Source organism: Vitis riparia, chromosome 5 (assembly GCF_004353265.1).
Source record: "Vitis riparia cultivar Riparia Gloire de Montpellier isolate 1030 chromosome 5, EGFV_Vit.rip_1.0, whole genome shotgun sequence".
In the NCBI taxonomy this organism is placed as follows: Eukaryota; Viridiplantae; Streptophyta; class Magnoliopsida; order Vitales; family Vitaceae; genus Vitis; species Vitis riparia.
In genome coordinates this window covers 11,635,454-11,656,242 of record NC_048435.1, presented here as the reverse complement: position 1 = coordinate 11,656,242, position 20,789 = coordinate 11,635,454, and positions in this window count along the sequence as shown.

Below are 20,789 nucleotides of genomic sequence, written 5' to 3'. Positions count from 1 at the left end.
ATCTCTTAACATTGAGAGAATACTAAACTTGTGCTAAAGTTAGGGCTTTGACTTTCGAGTAAGATTATAAGTTGATCATATATTCTCTATGAATTGGGTTACGGTTGATAAAAGTCAATAGCAATAAGTATTCTCAGTAGAGACACCATAATATATCATGAGATTGAGAAAGAGTGTCCTCTTAGGTAATCCTAAGGAGGTGTGTTCATGAAAGCTATGATCATGGTAGTTTCTTAGGTGAAACTTAACATTAGTTCTTGGAAAGCTAAGATATATTAGTTGAACACAAAATATGAGGATTTGTAACTCAAGGATAGTAGAGGTAGTCTTGAAAGATTGATAGCTTTCACTTTGTTAGACTACGGATGCAAGTCCATAAGGAGACTAAACGCAATGGATAATAGGCCACGACACCAAACACTTAGTGTTTCATTGTTATTTACATAAGGTACTGGAGTGCAATTAAATCTCTATAGTAGGATATTGAATCAACTTCATAATTGGATTCTAAAGGAGTCAATACTATCTTATGGGTCCTAGTGGTCCCTGCTCAAACTCATATACCTTGTTGACACAATTTATGAGAGTTAGATTCCTTATGGACTACGGATACAAGTCCATAGAGAGACTAAATACAATGGATAATAGGTCACGACGCCAAGCACTTAGTGTTTCATTGTTATTTACATAAGGTACTGGAGTGCAATTAAATCTCTATAGTAGGATATTGAATCAATTTCATAAATGGATTCTTATGGAGTCAGTACTATCTTATGGGTCCTAGTGGTCCCCGCTCAAGCTCATATACCTTGTTGACACAATTTATGAGAGTTAGATTAACTCTAGGTTCACTTTTGTGCATAAGGGTATATTGGTAATTACGCTAGGTTGCACATGGGCAAGTAAACAAAGTCTCTAGATTGGGCTAATTGATTAATTATTAGGTTTTGTTAAGCTAATTAATCAATTAAGACCCCTTTTTTGCTAGATTAAATAACTCAAGCCCTTAGTGGGGTCAAATCACTTAAGCTCATTAGAAACTCTATAAATACCACCTTAGGGGTTAAGGTTTCCACAACTTTTCCATAGAGTTGTCTTTCACATCCAAAGAGAAAGAGAGTCATAGCCTCCACCTTATCTTCCTTCCACAAAAAATGTGGCAACATCAAGAAAGAACCATTGAGTTGAAAATTATGGCCCTACAAGACTTTTGACAACATTGATTTGATTCTTCAACACTCGGATCCAAGGTTTGGGAACATCTAAACCCAAAGGTTAGTATTTTAACCCTAAAGATTAATTTTTTTTTTAATAAAAAAATGGTATTACTTTCATTGCTTAGATCTAAGATACCAACATATAACTCCATCACATCAAGGGTTTTGCCTCCCCATGCTAATGGATGGCTTAGTTTTTTCTTCAACATTTCTTTAGACTTAGAAAAAAGGGTTTTGGTTGAGCATAAGTCCAAGGTTTTACTTTTGGCATTGAGTTTATTATTTGAAAAATATTTTCACTACCTAGAAAATCAATAACTTCAAAATCATGTATGTCCATTGAAGCTTGTTCATTCCATGAATGCATATAGTCTAATGAAATGTTGTTGGTCTAAAAAATTTATTCCATAGAGTCCTCATTTACGTCCTTTAAAATTGTAGTATATTCCTTAATGTCTTATTCTTCTTCTAGCTTACAAGGATAAGGCACATCTAATCCCTTTTGGTTTTGTTCATTAGGTTGAGAGAGTAGAATTCTCCTTATTCTCAAGTTTTCAAAATAGAAGAAAGATCACATACAAAATTTGTAACTTCTTGTAAGGTTTGATTAATGTGATCAAGGACAAAGTTTTGCCATTCTAAGATGACATTAACCCTTTTCTCAAACTCAAAATTAAGTGTAGACTTATAAGAATAAAAACTTGGTTGATGTTCATGGTGGTAAGAATGAAGTTATTGTTGGAAATATTAAGAGTTCTCACTATAGAGGGGCCACTTCTCCTACATTGGTTCATAGGGGTTTGGGTAAGTCTCCTAAGTGTCATATGGCATGTCAAAAGATGTGTACATATATTCTAAATTATCCCATTGTTGAGGTTGAAATAGTCCTTCATTGTTCTTCCAACCTTAAGTTTGGGTGATTATGCCATCCTTGATTATAAGTTTTTGAAAATAGTGAATTTTGATAAGCCTTTTCAAATGCACCCATTGTATTGATGGGTTCACTCAATGCCTCTTTCAATCCATGAATGCTAGGACAATAGTAGATGATGTGTATGTTGTTGTCATAAATTGCACACGAGTCTTCCTTAGTGTTCAACACACTCTTTACCTACTCTGTTTTTTTTTTTTTTTTCAATTCCACTACCTTAACCCTCCTACCTAGTGTATCTAACCTATAACTTATATCATGCTCTTCATTTATACTCCTCCCCACCATGGCACTTGATCATTTTTTCCTTTAGTTAAATTTTTCTTTGGCTTATAAGTGTCATAGGCTTCAAAACTTCCAACTAGTTGTTCTAATAAATCATAAGCTTCCTCAAGCTCTTTAATCATGAATTCCCCATTGCACATGTTCTAAAAAAATTGGTGAGATTAAGTGGTTAACCCATCATAAAATAGGTTAACTACTTGTTTTAGCTCATAGCCATGATAGGGGCATGAGTAGAGTAAATCTTGATAACTCTCCCAATAATAATAGAATGAATCCTTCTCATTTTTTTAAAAGGGTGATTTTTCTTCTTAGAGTCATTGTACATTAAAGAGGTAAATATTGCTTTAAAAATTATGTTTCCATTCCAAGCCAAGTACAAATAAACCTTGTACTTGAACTATATAACCACAATTTAGCCTTCTTTTTCAAAGAGAATGGAAACAATTTAAGTTTTACAATATCTATTTTGTAAGTAAGCTCTTGAAATGTTCCACATACTATGTGTAGGAATACCCAGATCTCTTATTTCCCTATCCCAAGATAAGGTTAGGGGCATGAAAAGCTTCCTAGGTTTTTCTAAATCCTATGCATAGCGGAAAAGTTGATTTTTAAAACAATACTACGATTCAAAATGTGCAAATGAAAACATTAGCTTGATTTGGATGTTCCTAAATCTATTCCATAAGGTGAAAATCAATATTCAAGTTGTTGAAGGTCTCAAATACCCAAGATCTTTCATCTAATGACTCTTATTTGATCTTGGCACACAACTAATCGGGAGGAAGGAAAAGTGAAGACTATGACTCTTTCTCTCTTTGAATGATAGAAGACAAATCACTTCAAAAAGGTGATGGAAACCCTAACCCTTAAGGGGTATTTATAGGGTTCCTTAACTAGGCTTAAGTGACTTGAGTCCACTAAGGGCTTGGGTCATTTAATTTAGCACAAAATGAGTTTTAATTGACTAATTAACCAATAGGGCCAACTAATTAATCAATTAGCCTAATCTAGAGACTTCATTTACTAATCCTTGTGCAACTTTGCATAATTACCAAAATACATTTATGCATAAAAGTGAACTTAGAGTAAATCCAACCCTTATAAACTATGTCATCAAGATATATAAGCTTGAGTAGGGACCACTAAGACCCATAGGATAGTACTGGCTATTGGGATTGAAGCCTTAAAAGCAAAACATGATGTAACAAAGTCAAACTTGACTATCCCTAGGTTATTTCTTTTATGCATCAACATTGATTTGGGCTTTGAACCCGTATCTCTTACATTATACATGACTTGAGTGCATTAAGAGTTGGACAAAAGATTCAAATCATAGGTTCCTTGTAAGTAGATAAGTTGTCAATAGTCAGTTCATGAATTTAGGCAATCTAGTATAGACTGTAGTGTACTACCTCTTAATTTGAAGAATGGCTTGTCTTGGCCATTAGGATAAGTTTCCCATGGTGAGTGCACTAGTATTTGTGATGCACATTAGATAAGATCTATAGTGAATCATGAGATAAGGCTATCAATTGTCATGATTCACCAAGCTACTATACTGCATAGACTCTCAATCTTGAAAGGATATTGAGTTGTGCCAAAATCAATAAGAGGCTTTGACCTATGGGTGAGACCCTAAAGTAGTCATATATCCCTAAGCATTGGTTCACCATTGATGAAGACTGGTGGTAATAGGTATCCTCAATACAGATACTATGATATCTCATCAGATTGAAATAGTGTGTCTCATTGGTTGATCCAAAGGACATGTAATCATGAAATTTGTGGCGTCATAATAATTCCTTAAGTGGAATTTAATGTATGCTCTTTATAAGCTAGAGTATGTCTTTTGATCACATAATAGTAGAATTGTAACTAAAGGATTGGAGAAATAATCTTGATAGGTGATGACACTACCTTGTTAGATTACAAACACCAATTCATGGGGAGTCTGCATGCACTAAATGGTAAATCACAAACCTGAGTTTCATTTTGTTGTTATTTACAAAGGGTATTGGAGTGCAACTGATTCTTTTTAGTGGAATGTTGAATCAACTTCAGAATTGGATTATGAGCTCATATACCATGATGACGTGGTTTATGAGGGTTGGATTAGCTCTAGGTTCATTCTTGTGCATAAAGCCATTGTGGACTTGCATTTTTTACTTGTGTCATCACTCGATGGTGAGACTTACTTTTTAATGACAAACTGATTTTTGAAAAAATGTGGAGTGTCCACTTATTTTATTTTATTTTATTTAAAAATAAAAAAATAAAATAAGACATAAAAGTGACTTCTTATTTTGGAAAATGTGTCTTTGACAACCCAAGTCTTAGTTCGAGGGTCAGGTTACTTATCGGAATGGTACCATAAGGTAACACCTCTCTAAACCCTAAGTAAAGGTCTTAACTAATGACTTGAGTAACTATGGTAATTGATTTTTAAATTAGTGGATACCAAATAAATAAGCAATACACAATCAAGATAAAGGTGAAATCATAACTTACATCACTCAAATGAACCACACATGCTAAAAACAATCAAACAAATGAAGAAAAGGAATGACCTTAATAGCATGTAAAAATGCTTTCCTAAAATCAGTGAGGGTTAGTTCACCAGCAATAAAAAAAATAAACATGAAAAAATTATTATAAAAATCTATCACCATACATAATGCATCCACTACTCAAATAAAGGAATAAAGAAATAACTAAGCAACAATTATCATTTAAATTTAATACACTTTCAACATGCATACAATTTTAAAATGAGTTTAATTAAAATATCCAATAAAGGTTTACGATGCAAAACAAGATTCATTTATCATATATAACATGTCTAAAATATATAACAATTGTTCAAGATATTTTAAAACATTCAAAATGTTATAAAAATAACAAATCATCAAAACAACTTAGCATTGAGTCCAAATAAAGACACTCTAAAAATAAATCTTTAATAAATTATTAGAGCTGTTATTTCATCATGAAAAAAATTGGATAACATCTTCAATATGTCTAGATTACAATAAAAAAGACCAAAACATTTAACTAGCCTCCAATAAATGCTAGATTAAATCACATTAAGATCACTTTAAAGAACAATTAGCACTTGTCAGAATAGAGACTTGCAAAATAAATCCCAAACAAATATCTAGAGATGGAAGTTTACCATTAAAAAAATTAAAAAACATCCTATATGTGTCTAGAATACAACAAAAAATAGCCAAATTATCAAATCATATCAAGTTTAATATCGTATTTAATCATAATTACATTAATAAAAAACATGGCAAATTTCAGTAACATAGCAAAAGGAATTGTTTGACTAACCTAGAGCATGATAAAGTCAAGGAATTTTTTTTTTTAACACCTTCGATATGTCTAATTTACTAGAAAAATAACAAAATGATTTAATCACAAAATTAGAATTTTTAAATTAAGTCAAACCACCCCTCACTATAGAACGAGATTAATACAATAGGTGTTTGAAAAAGTTTTTTTTTTTTTTTCTCACTTTGAGAATTGGTTTTCAATGAAACAAGGTCCTATAATTAACTTCAAAAGTTATATTAAGTGAAAATTATCAAATAAAATTTAAAAATCAAGAAATAATTTATTTTTACAAAATCAGTTCAAGTGTCCGGAACATAGTCAGAATGGAACCTGTGTAAAAACCAATTTAGATTTCTTAATTGAAACATCAAAATATTTAAAAAAAAATCCTAAGCCATTCGATTCTAATTTTTCAATTCAATAATTAGCAATGCAACAAACAGTAGCATTAGGAATGAAACAGAAACATCAAGTTACTTAAACAAAGAAATCGAAATAGGAATGAACCAAACCAAAATTAGATACATACTAGGCCAATTATCATGATTTTTCCAATGGCTTGAATTAAATGATAATGATTCCAAAAGAAAATAATCCTTATCTCAATTCTGTTAGGCATCAATCAACATAAGATCGATCAACCATTCATCAACTTTTCATCAATATGTCACCAACAACATCAAATTAACAACAATCAAAGTGGCATCATTATCCACCCCAAACCGTATATAATTTCAATATTCGAGCATGAGAGAAAGAGAATAGAAATATGAAAAGATGATCATGATCAAGACATCAAGAAAATTAAAGAAAGCATGTCTTTCTCCCAAAAAATATCAAGATTGTTTATCTTCTTGTTTCCCTACAATGAGTCTCATATTCTTGATCTTCAAGACTTCGAATTTTCTTCTCAAGATGCTTCATTTTTTCTTCAAGACCAATTAGTGGTAGCCTTATGTCCCTTTCTAAATGGCCAAGTCATGGATGTCCCTTTCTTCATCCAAAAAGCTCTCAAAACTTCACCTTTGTGTGTGTCTCTAAAAATATGATATGCAACCCCTCTATGGCGTGATCCCCATTCTCCAAGTCTCTAATAGTAGTCCAATCCACCAAAAAATCTTTCATTTTGGTCATAGGTATCTCCAATGGTAGCCCACCTCTCAAAAAATCTCTCAATGATTGTGATCTTCTCCTTAGGCTAACCTTGGACCTAAACCTTGTTATGAAATTTAATTCTTGATAACGATTGATTTAGGAAAAGTTGTCAACTGATGAAGTGCATCATTTTCTGTTAGATTTCCATAACTTCAAGAATCAAATTATTTGGATATATGTAGAAAAAGTTATGTCCAAAATACTTAAGTTTATTTAGCATATGATAGGAAAGCTCTCCTATTCTCTCTCAATCGTTCCAATCCGTGAATCAAAGAGAGTCCTAATCTCTCTAAATCTCCAATCCATAAGTCTTTCTGACCCCCTTAATGAAAACCACTTTCTTTTTCAAATCTCCAAAAATCTCAATGGTCATAATATTCATTTTCATACGTGTGAGTCATCCTAAAAAGAAAATCACATCTCCTATGACAATGCGTGAATCTCTTTTCCTTGTAAAATTCCCTCCAAGCCATGAGTATCTTCCTAATCTATATGATGTGAGCTCTCCATGGTAGCCCCTACCTTTTTCTTCTTATGGCCGCCACCACCTCTTAAGAATCTTTTATGTGTGGTCTTCTTTTTCTTCCTAAACAATATATATCCCAAATAATTTTTTCTTCCCTCCAACTCTCCAAGCCGTGGACTTCCATCTCTATCCAATATGGCAATCTCTCTCTTTTCTAATCCCAATGTGGCCTAAATTTCTTCTCAAAAGAGTCCTATGTCTTCAAAATCTTTTATTTTCTTATCTAAAATTCCAATTTCATGGATGTCTTCGCACAATGGTCACGAGTCAACTATCCAAGTATGGTGTGAATCCTCTCCAATATGGCAACCTGTGAATCTCAAATAAAATCTAGAACCATGATTGATCTTCTTTTCCCTCAAAGTCTCTAAAAAGTTCCAATTTGATCTCTAACTCCCCTAAGTCATGGACTTCTTTCTCCCATAAGTCGTGGAATCCTTCCTCCCTTATCTAAACTTCCAATGCCAACCATGCATATCACTTCTCAAATCAAATGGTCACGATCATCAAGAGTCATTCCCTCAATGGCCAAGTCTCCAACCTTTCCACATTTCTTTCAATGCATGAATCTTTCTAACCAAAAGTTTTATGGAATTACCTTCCATCCAAAGTCTTCTATTTTTCCTAAAAAAAACCTCTTAATATGGTGTCAATCCCAATCTAAAGAAAGCCCTACTCTCTTTTCAACTCAATAGTCATGTCTTCTAATCTCAATGCCAATGTGTGAATATCCAAGAGTCCTAACCTTCCTAAAATTCCAAAAACCATCTTTCAAATAGTCTTCATATCTTATCTAAAATCTCAAATGCCAATCTTCAACTTTCCAAGCCAGGCACACCTTAGAAAATCCTCCTCAATCTCCAATTTTGATTTCCCAAACAACTTCATGCACAAGCCATGTAAGGTAATAACAAATACTATCCTAAAGTGCACCTAAAAAAAAATCTTAAAATACATCTAGATAAACTATCTTAAAATGCACCTAGGTGAACTAACTTAAAGTGTACCTAAATATAATGAACTAAATATGCCTCTAGATGAACTCTCTTCAAGTGCACCTAAACTAAGATGCAACTAAGTGAGCTAAACTAAAGCGCATCTAAGTGAGCTAAATTAAAGTACAACTAAGTGAGCTAAACTAAAGTGCATCTAAGTAAGCTAAATTAAAGTAAAACTAAGTGATCTGAATTAAAATGCAATTAAGCGAGCTAAATCTAAAATGCAACTAAGTGAGTTGAGTTAAAAAGTGCAACTAAGTGAGCTAGACCTAAGACACAACTAAGTGAACTATACTACAGTGCATCTAAGTGTGTTGAACCTAAGGTTTCACTAACTAAGCTAAGCTAAGATGCCACTAAGTGAACTAAACCTAAAATGTAGCTAAGTGATCTAAACCTAAAAAAACAGCTAAGTGAACTAAACTAAGGTGTAACTAAGGTCACAATCGAGGTCCATAAAAATCCCTCAACAATGAATCTCCAAATATGGTTAAAAAACATAGTACCACATGAGTAACAATGGACCACCATGGGATAACTATAAGGCATCAAGAAATGAAGGAAGACACATAGGATGACATGTGCTACTAGAATAAAATGGAGGGTCGATAAGCTTTTTGATAATTACGTAAGGTTGCACAAGGGACAGTGAACAAAGTATCTGAATTGAACTAATTAATTAATTAGATGACCCTATGTGGTTAATTCTTCTAGCACAAGAGTTCTAGTTTAAAAGATAAATATGAGATTTGGAAAATCTCATGATAGATAATTAAAGATAAGAAGGGTTGCAAAAATATTTTTAGAAATTTTAGTAATTTAATGGAGATATAAAATATTTTGAAAATACTTTCCAAAATGGGTTGTTTAATTCATTTTAAGGAAATAAATATTTTTGGAAGTTTTTCATAGAGAATATTTTATCCATTAAGGAGTTACTAAAAGATTGTGATTTTGGCAGTATTTAATGGAATAAATTATTATGAAGTTTTCATGAGAATATTAGTTAAATTGGAAAGGAATAGGGTTTAGGAAAATAAATTTGTGAGGATTTTGAATATGAGAAACAAAAGTTCCTTTTTGTGGATAAGGTGCTCCCAAGATTTTCAAAATCTCATAAATTTATAATTTCCTTATTACACTAGAGTTTCCAATTTGGAAAATAAATATTTTAAAATTTTTCATTACAGATAATTTATAATTAAAAGATTATTACCAAAAGGCTTAGTAAATTAATGGAAATAAATTTATTTGAAACATTTCTTTGATAAAATATTTATTAATTGGATTTGTGTAAGAGAGAGAGAGAATTCATCATTTTATTACACTAGGTTTCCAATTAAGAAATAAATATTTTTTAAAATTCTTAAAGTAGATAATTTATTCATCAAGGTAATTACAAATGATTTAAAATGCTCTTATGTATCTCAAAAGATTAAGTGGGGGAGAATCCTAAGCAAGCCCACAGCCTCCATTGTCAAGCTTATCTTGATTTGAGTTCATCATCACCCCACTAGCGAGTTTACCCCTAGGAATTAAGAGATATGGACTCTCCATTAAAATAAGACTAGAAATGTCTATAGTGGGAGCAACCGCCCCACTAGTGGGGTTCCTTACTTGGTGTCGTTGATAGTTCAAGGACAATAGTTATACACTTATCATTGGAGATGAAGTGGTTGAATCACCCACCGCGGTCCCACTTATATTGTCCATGGGCCAAATAAAAAGGTACATTGATCTTGCCTTTAGATGCCTTCATGGTTAAGGCAAGGAGATCAATTTAGAAAGGTCTCTAACTAGTAATAAGGTCGTGACCTACCCACCATTGGCTTGATTTTTATGATACTAGGATACCCTACAAAAGGACATGTAGTTTGAGAGCACTAAATTTTTGCTAAATTAATTACCAATTTCTACTTAATTATGTCATATGCTTGGTTGTATTCTTTGTTACAAATATCATGTTAGTTTGATTAACACTCTCTTTTGCACAATAGACCAAATCCAACTAATCATTTGGATTGATCTAGATATAGTAACTAATTGCATAAAAACTAGTTTAGGTGGAGCTAGCTATTCCTCATGAACTAGCCTAGGAAAAGGAAAGAGTTGTATATGAAAGGTGGCATTATACGAATCAAAAGACCAAGTGTCTCATACTTAGATCTTTGGATAATGTGTTGTAATAATAACACATGTCTATTACCAAGGACTTTGATATTCTCTTTAAGTTTGCAAGGGTTATTTAGTGATAAGAGCAAGTCAACTTTGACAAATTGCCCTTAGAATTGTTATGAACACTAGTATTCATATGATTTTAGAGACATTGTCATTTTCCTTTAGAATGGCCAAGGGGATTCCCAAATATTATAAGGTGTTCATATGGAAGTTAACAGTTCTTCAAGTTCTTCTGTTAAAAAAAAAAAAAACAATGCCAAATAAGAAAAATTTAGGATAAGGAATAAGAAAGCAAGCTCAAAAGCAGGTGATCCTTTGTGACCTTTTGGGACACTAGAAAATGAATGCCCAATTTACCTAAAGAAAAAAAAACATAAAAAAAAAGTATGCATCATTTTCTCGTTGTTGAATATTTTGTGATGGATTTCACCATTTATGGTGGATAGATTCCAGGTCTATTGTCTATAAGTCCCTATAGGGTATTCAACAAGTGAGAAGGTTAAATGATAAGATTCTACCTACCCTAACTTCAATTGCAAAGTTAATTGTGCAAGTTAGTGGGAGGTAATATTTTTTTTTCTTTTTTAGAATATTCAAGCACTTTTCCAAATGATGAGAATAGTTAGATCTCAGGATTGAACCTAGCACTAATCAAACATTTGGTATCTAGACCTAAGTCATATTAATCTAAAGATGATCCAAAGACCTATCAAGTTTGGAATTTTTTATCCCAAAGAATCATTCAATCTATGAATCCTATATAGATGGTAGAATGACCAAGAGGATATAGAACCAAGGAATGTTTGGAGTTAGTGCATACTTACATGTATGGATTTTTCGATGTTCATGCATGGGGAGGGTATGAGCATTAAATCACTTTTAGTGATGATTACTCTAGGTTTGGATATCTATATAGGAAATTCGATGCCTTGGATAAATTCATTGAATTTAAGACAAAATTAGATAACCTATTAGCTAAACATATGAAGACACTTCAATTAGATTGAGGTGATATGTCCAATAAGTTTGATTCTTTCCATTGGCACATGAGATTATTTCCTAGTTATGTGCACCAAGGTTTCCATTACAAAATAGGAAGGTGGAAAGAAGATCTCAAACTTTGATGGACATAGTAAGATTGTGGAAAAGTTTCTCATCTTTTCGCAGATTGTTTTTAGGAATATGTTTTATAGATTGTGTAATACCTCTTTTTATTGAAAGATATATCAATTTATGAGATATCAAATAGGATTTCAGGGGTCATTACTCTAGACTCTCTATTATGTCATAATAGTACATGTTATTTTATGTGTTTCCTTTCACTTCTCATTGCTTTATAGTCATCCCATAGTGGTCTATTGTCATTCATTTGGTTTACTATTTTTTAGTCACCTTTGGAAATTCATTGATAAGGAATTTTTATCGATCCTTAGTGTGACCTTAGTGGAATTTTAGTTTAGCTCACTTAGTTTCATTTTAGAATTTGCTCACTTAGTTGCATTTTAGGTTTAACTCACTTAGTTGCATTTTAGTTTAGCTCACGCCTTAGCTTGACTCACTTAGTTTCACCTTAACTTAGCTCACTTAGTTGTACCCTAACTTAGCTCACTTAGTTGCACCTTATTTTAATTCATTTAGTTATACCCTAACTTATCTCACTTACATGCATTTTAGTCCATTTCATTTAGGTACACTTTAGGATAATTCATCTATATGCATTCTTAGTTCATTTAAGCACATTTTAGGATAGTTTATGTAGTTTGTTTTTAGGAAGGTTCTTAGTTGCACTTTGGGGTAGCATTTCATTTTCACCTTATATGGCATCTGCATGGACGTTATTTGGGAAAACAAAGGAAAATTCAAAATGGAAGGTCTTTGTGGATTCTCTGGAGATAGAAGGCATAACTAGGATTGTGGATTAGTTGCATAAGTTTCTTTTAGTGAAAGGAAGGTGTGCACAACCACATGGAAAGGATAAAGAAAGAAAGTGGTCTTTAGGGATTCTTTGAAGGTGTACACAACTACATGCAAGGGTAAGGAAAGAAGAAGATTTTTTTTTTTTTTTTTTCCAATTGGAATATATGAATGACATGAAATAGGATTTCTTTTGGAATATACAGGAAGACACGATTTTCAAATTTTGAGAAATGTAAGACTATTTTAGGTGATTCATGACAAAGAGATTGGAAAAGTATGAGAATACATGGTTTTGGAAATTTGAGAAAGTTAAAACTCTTTTGAATGATTCACGACATGGGTATTTGATGATATGGAAGATGACATGGGAGTTTAAGGAAATGAGGATACTCTTAATGCATGGTTTTGAAGAGTTTGAAATTTAGGGGATTTTCTCTGGTGGACGATTTTGGGAGTCAAAGATTGAGGGGAATCCTTGAGATTCATGCATTGGCATGAAGATTGGAAGACCCCATATTGAGTTTAATTTTGATGGGACTTTCTTGGTCCACAGTTGTCATAGGGAATTTTTAGGTGATTCACAACATTGGAAAGAGATCAACACAACATGGGAGTTTAAGGAATGTAGACCTTTTTATTTTCTTTTTTTGGAGATGAAAATGGAGATTAGGGGGACTCCATGATTGCCATAGAGATTTTTGGGGGATATTCATGCCATTGGAGATTAGGTTGTGGCACACATGACATTGAGATTAGATAAGAGAGTCACATATTGGGATTCTTTTAGGGATCATGCCATTGAGGAAGATAAGCAGGTTGTCATATAAGAGTTGGAAAAAACCATATTGAGTGGAGAGAGTACACGACCTTGGAGTTGGAAATTAGATAGAAGGCTCATAGATTGGGATTCTTTTAAGGATCATGCCATTGAAGAAGATGGGTGAGTTGCCATATAGGAGTTAAAAGACACCATATTAAGTGGAGAGAGTCTACAGCCTTGGACTTGGAGATTAGATAGGAGACTCATGGATTGGGATTCTTTTAGGGATCACACTACTGAGGGAAAGGTCATCATTTGAGATACACTACTGCCATTTGGATATATGAAATTAAAGTTTTTAAAGAAGAATGGACTCTCTATGCTCATGGTTTTGGAGTTCTAAAGGCCATTGAGATTGGTTTTTCAGGGCTACCATAAGATTCTCTTAGAAAATATGGTTGTCAAATAATTGAAAAGAAAATATGAAGCCTTTGGATGCTAAGAAGGGTCCCTTTAATTTTCTTGATTAAGATCATTTTTTTTCTTTTCCTTACATCATGATTAGATATAGGAATGATCTTTGGTTGGTGTGGATGCATGGGTCGCACAAATTTTTGGTATTCATTGATTTAATGAATATTGAAGATGAATGATTGTTTATGCTTAGGGTTATTTCATTCACTGTTTCACCTATTATTTCTATTAATTTAGTTTAGGCTTATTTGATATCACATGAGATGAGACCTTGCACCACTTGGTACCTTTACTTTGGTTCTATTTATTTGATTATTTCTTTGAGACATTTGAGTTTAGGTTTAGGTGTTGTCTCTCACACATTCACACACACACCTATTCTTGTTTTCAAATCAATCCTTCATATGTGGAGTTGTGAACACATTGTGACCGATATTAGAAGATTTTCTATTTGTTGTTTTCTTCTTCTTCTTTTTGGCTTAGAAGGGCCCAAACCGACCCTTAGTCTATAAGAGCCGTGAACGCATTGTGATTGAGAGTAGAAATGGGGCACTTAGGCACTTTATAATAAAATGATAAGACCATTATTGGATTCCTCACCTAAAAAACAATGAGTCGATATAAAGGAGGATGTGCCACTTACCAACTTTTGCCTTAATTTTATAATATGATACGTGAGAACCACTCATCACCAACCATCTCCCAAATTGTGGAATGTGGATAAGAGCATATACTTCACTCTTTCACCAACCTCACCGTACCACCACGTGGGTTGTCACTTCTCATATTCTCCTTTTCTCCTTTTCATTCCTTTTTATTTTTATTATTTATTTTTATTTAAAAAATATATATATATCAAGGCGGATGAGAGGTCTTTGCGTGAGTTCCGTCAATCACTGCGAAAGCTAAGACTCATTATACAAATTCAGAAAAAAAATCTAATTAAAAAATGAAAATAAAATAAAGTAAGGAAAAAAAGGTGAGCCACTGAAGGTTGGGCCTTAATGAGCGCTAGGTGGCCACGTGAGTATGTGATTTATGTGGGAGTCGGTGATTGGTTACCGTTCTCTTGGTGGTCCCACTACCAATCCAGCTCTCAGCTTTGTGGACCCCACGTTCTCGCCCTGCGAGTCAACCAGATTCCACGATTTGACACAAGAATATCGTCTCATATCACTTTAATTGAGATGAGCTAGAAGATAAAAAATAAATAATGTGTTGATTTTATTTTTGCAATAATAAAAGTATTTTCAAAATAAAAACTATTTCACTATTAGAAAAAATAATAATAATAATCAAACCTTAAAATGAAATATAAATTAAAATAATACTCACAACTTGATAAAAAAAAACTATTTGAATATTAAATAGAATTTAAGAAAGATTTTATTTATTATTTTTGTAATCTTAAAATATTAATTATCATAAAGACTTAATTATTTAAAATTAAATATATATATATATATATATATATTTTTTTCAATATAAATCTCTAAGATGTTTGCATCTTATATAAAATTTATCATTCTTTTTTAATTTTAAAAATAGTAAACTGAAAATGTTTTCAAACATATATTTAAGTTCTTTTGATAATTTATCATTTCAAGTATTTAAATTTAAATTTTAAAAATAAAAAAAATAATAATTCTTGACTTACCAAACCATTATATGCAAAGGTTAATCTATTTTTTTCTATTTTCCTATCTTTTATCTATTATAAATATTTTTCCAAGAAATGATGAAAAATAATGGAGATTGGAGACTTTGTCATAAAACTACGTCAATTACACTTTTAATTTTTTCTTTTTCATTCTCTACTTTTTTTCTATATTTTTAATTGTTTTTTCTTCTGCTATACTCATTAAATTACACTGAAAAGTATATTTGATTTTATACATTTTTCTTTCAAGATAAATATTTGTAACATCCCTCCTAAGGGATGATCTTTATGTATTTTGAAATTTTAAAAAAATATACTTAACTTAATTTAGAGATATTTATGTATTTTGAAAATTTAAATAGATTTATGTAGAATATTCATGTACAAAAAATACATAAGTGAGATATTTATGGGCTCTAGAGTTTTATATGTGATTTAACCATGGTATCTTCTAGTTGGGTATTGGGGTGTGACAAGTACTGTTTTGAGTCACTAACGTGGTTTTTACATTATAAAATTCTTGTTATATTTTAAACTTTTATTTACTTCTTTCTAATATATTTTGGAACGAGAATCATGATTAGGGGTTGACTAGTGGATAGAAACTTTTAGGCTATGGAAATAAATCAATTAAGGATGTGAAGTTGTATAGATCAATTGCAAGAGCTTTACAATATGTAATAGTTACTAGGCATAAAATTACCTAGTATTGATATAATTTGTCAATATATGCAAGCTCCATTGGAATTCAATTGGAAAGTAGTCAAAAGAATTCTTAGATACTTTAAAGGAACTCTTCATCATGGGTTACATCTAAGAAGGTCTTATGTTCTTGATCTTGTAGCATTCTATGATATTGATTGAGCCTTTGATCCTAATGAAAATCAATCAACTTTAGGTTTTTGTGTGTATTTTGGTCCAAATTTAATCACTTGATAATCAAAGAAGCAATACACTATGTCTATATCAAGTATAGAGAAAGAGTATAGAAGCTTAGCTAGTTTGGTCATAGAAATTACTTAGTTGCGATCTCTTCTCTCAAAAATTAGAATCACTTTGCCTACACCACCAATTATTTGGTGTGATAATCTTAACATTGTTATATTAGTTGCCAATCCAATATTACAGTCAAGATAAAACACATCAAATTGGATTTTTATTTTGTCTAGGAAAAAGTTCTACAATGAAAGTTTTTAATTCAACATGTGTTTTTCATTGATCAAGTAGCAGATGTCTTGACAAAAAGTATCTTTAGCACTTAGTTTGCAAATTTAAGAAACAAATTCAAAATTGAAAATCTTTTTACCCAGAGTTTGAAGAGGATGTTAAAAGATAGTCTCATATTGTTACAAGATCTTGTAAACGTGTCACATACTGACTAGTTTTCTTCTATCATTGTTAGAGAGTTTATTAGATTTACTAACTATATATATCAATGTAATAACATAATTAAGTATGAAAAGAAAAGAAAAGAAAAGAAAAGAAAATATTTTTCTCTCTCTTGATTACTTTCTTTATCGTCTTCGTCTTTCTTATTACTTTCTTGATAAGTTTGGTAGGTCACTTCGTGTCAAAATATAAGAGCTTTTGCCCCAATAATTAATTTTGTTACTTGTTTTTTTTTTTTCAAATAGAACAAGTAAAAATCTATTTTATATCAATAAACCTTACTATAGTCAGATTTTAAAATTTGAACATAAATTAAACTACCAAATAAAATTTTTCTAAAATTTTTGACACTTTAATCTAAAAACAAAAATGTAATGAAGCACATTTGAAGCCACCATTTTATACACTACTTGTATAAGCGCTCGTGTCAAGGACATTTGTAACGGAGGAGGGAGGATTGGAGTACTATATATATATATTTCATGGTTCGTTACAATAAGTGTGTATGTCTTATATGTAATGACATTGCGTGTGTGGACTTTAATTCTAGAATGATCACAGGATGTTTGCAAGCTTTTTGGATTAAATACCAAACGGGGAAATGTGATTCTGCCAACATGGCCTTCTCGATTGATTAGGTGATGGCGTAAAGAGGCCCCTCTTGATAGATAGTGCTGGAAGGGTTCCTTCTTTTTGGCATGGTGTTGAGACATGTGAATTTTGTTAGGGTGTAGAACTTTAATAAGAGATTCGCGTTGAAAACAACTGTCTAGACCATTACGTTTCAAAATTGGACTGGGACAGTGTCTATAGATGTGAGCCAATGAGGGGCGGTCAATTAAGTCCGCCTCTGCTGAAAATAGACCACATTCTCTCTCTCTCTCCTTTTTTATTAATCCTGAGGATAAATTGAAGAAAGCAAAAAATGCACTCTCAAACTCTGGAACAGTAGAAACCCCTGATGATGAAGTGACATATAGATGCTACCTTCTTGAACCCATAAATATAAGTGACTTTTATGGATTGGATCCACCATGGCCATGTGCAAACCGGTATTTTCTGGGACCATATATCTGCAGAGTCAATGCAGAAAAAGGCCTCAGATCAATACATATCATATGCCCAGTTGTTGATGATGTTATGACAGGTGCTGCATATTCTGTGAACCAAATGCTTCCACTCCTCCCTGACTGAAATCCAACTTCCCACCCACCATATGCCTAGCTAATCTAGTGCGTGGCTCTCCACTGCTCATCAGCTACTCGTCACTCGACCAATCTTCATTTGCGGGTCACCCCTTGCTGGCTTCCTCAGCTGTACCGGACTATTTTTCTTTTTCTCAAGGAATTTGGATTTAACTCATCATTACCTCTTCCAGTTACAGCTTGCCTTTTTGAATGCCCCAATTAATTGGCTCACTTCATTCATTTATATGTATATGTATATGTATATGTATAGGACCAACATTTAATTCCAACAGCTTAAAAGAGGACAAGAAGTAGACAATCATCAATTCTTCACTCAGTCATTATGTCAAATTTACAGTTGCAAACAATTCAAATGGGGAACCACTATGGACTCCTACATATTCTCACGCTTGAAGAAAACTTGGTGGGGGGGACTGAAATTCATGCAGAAAATAATTTGGACCGACCAAATTGTTATCCTGCTTTCATAAGTATGTTGATTTGTGAATGGTTTAGAGGGTAAGCGTCCACTAAATGAGAAGACAAGGTGCGCTGTTTGTGTAACAAGAAACCCCACCCACCCAGCCCTTCCAAGACATGCCATAAATAGGCCGAAAGGCTTAGGTGCTTGTTATTTTCAAGTCCCATCTACTCATCAAATGGACATCCAACACAACAGTTATATATCTTCTCTTTAAAACCTCATCCAAAGGTATGACGAGCTAATTAATGTAAAGCCTGCACCTCCTACACTTGAAACAGTGCAGCAGTATGTACATATGTCAGATATCATATATGTGGAGTTGTAGTAGTGAACTTGAAAAAAGGACAAGTGATGTGAGAGGTGGTACCCCAGGGGCGGCACCTAGCACATGGTGCGCCACATGCACGGTCGATTAAGCGCCCTCAGTAGTCATCGTTACAACCTGGGCTACTTTATCCCTTCGAACTAATCCAACTCAGCGTTGGGAACTTGGGTATATGTATCCAAATAATGTCGTATTTTTCCTTTCTGTGGGCATTTCTAGTGTGCGAGGTGGTGAACAAATTGGATGGTTCAAATTGATTTCCATGTGCACCATGTGTAAGGTAGGGGACATGGGGTCTTCCTCCTCACTCTAATTCTCCATTTCTCCATATTCTTCATCTAACCTAATTCTATTAATTCAGATTAGCTATACTCCTTGTCATCATCCATTTTTTTGGTATATGTAACGCTTCAACTCATTTGATTTTCGCCAATTATCTTCCTCTCTCCTAGTCATTGGGTGATTAATTAGTGTGGATCAACTAAGACGCATGTTGGAAAGACTTGCGTATATAAATATAAGAAATTAGGGCTGCGTCATGTAGAATCTAGCACGTCCAATGGCATGACAAGTGAGGGGACATTGGATTTGACCCCAGGAGAATGTTATTAATGGTGCTAATGATGGAAGATTAGAAATATTAATATAATTATTTGTGCAGTTTCCAATATGACTTTGGATAAGATCACATGCATGGCACTTTCTTCCGATCCTTCCACTTCCGACTCAACTCCTCCTCCTTAGTCCTTACATTCAACGTGCATGGGACTCATCCTCATTGTCCCACTCTTTTTATTTGTATTATTATCGTGAATGTTATTTTTTTATTGTAAAAATATCAGAGAAATATTTTTAAAAATTGTTTTTAAAAATTAAAAATATTGTGTGATAAGTCCCCATTAAAACAAATAATGGCATAAAATTTTTTTTGCTTTTAAAATTATTTTAACAAATTTTAATGGAAATTTAACACTCACAAAGTTACAATTTACTGTTGTATTTTGGTTCTTTTTACCAAATAAATATTTTAAAAATCTTCAAACTCAGAGAAAAATCATAAATAATCATCCAAATATACTTTTATTTATTTTTGGCTCTAAAATTAAAAATTAAAAATTAGAATTACATAACATATTTAATATTTATAAGAATTAAAAATATAATCAGAAAACAATTTATATTTTTACACTATTAAAATTAATAAAAAAGATAGGTGTCTCAACTTCTTGTAGTGAAAACGATAGGATAAAAAATTAAAAATAAATAAAAATAAAAAACAAACAATGAGAAAACTGAAAAGAAATAGTAAACTTGTGAGAGAGAAAAAAAGGTGCAAAAGTCGAATTTATAATGATTTATTTTTCATATTTTCCCCTTCACATGCATGGCTATTCAATTTTGACGTGGAGAATGGTGTGAAGTGCATGTGATAATGCTTTCCAACGAAGAAAAGAAAATCTAAGAATGTTAATTGGGTCCAACCATCGACTGTGGCACCCACAAATACACGAGGTTTCGCAAATTAAGGATAGTCCTTTTTATTTATTTATTTATTTATATTTGACTGAAAAAAATAAAATTGGGGATGAGATCATGAGAGTGAGTACAAGACAATATGATTTGATTGATTGCCCTGGTTTTTTAGATATGATTCATGTAATTTTTCTAATATTTCAATACCACCACTCACCTATTTATCATTCACCTCCATTCTTATATAAGAAAAACATCTTATACCAACAACATAGATTTATCCCATACCTTTTAAAAATACTTCAAAAAATTTTACAATTTGAGGTAGGATTTTTTTTAAAAAAAAATTAAATACTATTTTTTTTCAATGGAAGACTTTAAGATATTTTATATCTTATATAAAAATTACTATTGAATTTACTTTTGAAAATAGAAAAAAAAAAATGTAGATGAGGCCTTATCTAATAACTTTTTGGAAAAAAAAAAGTTTTCTT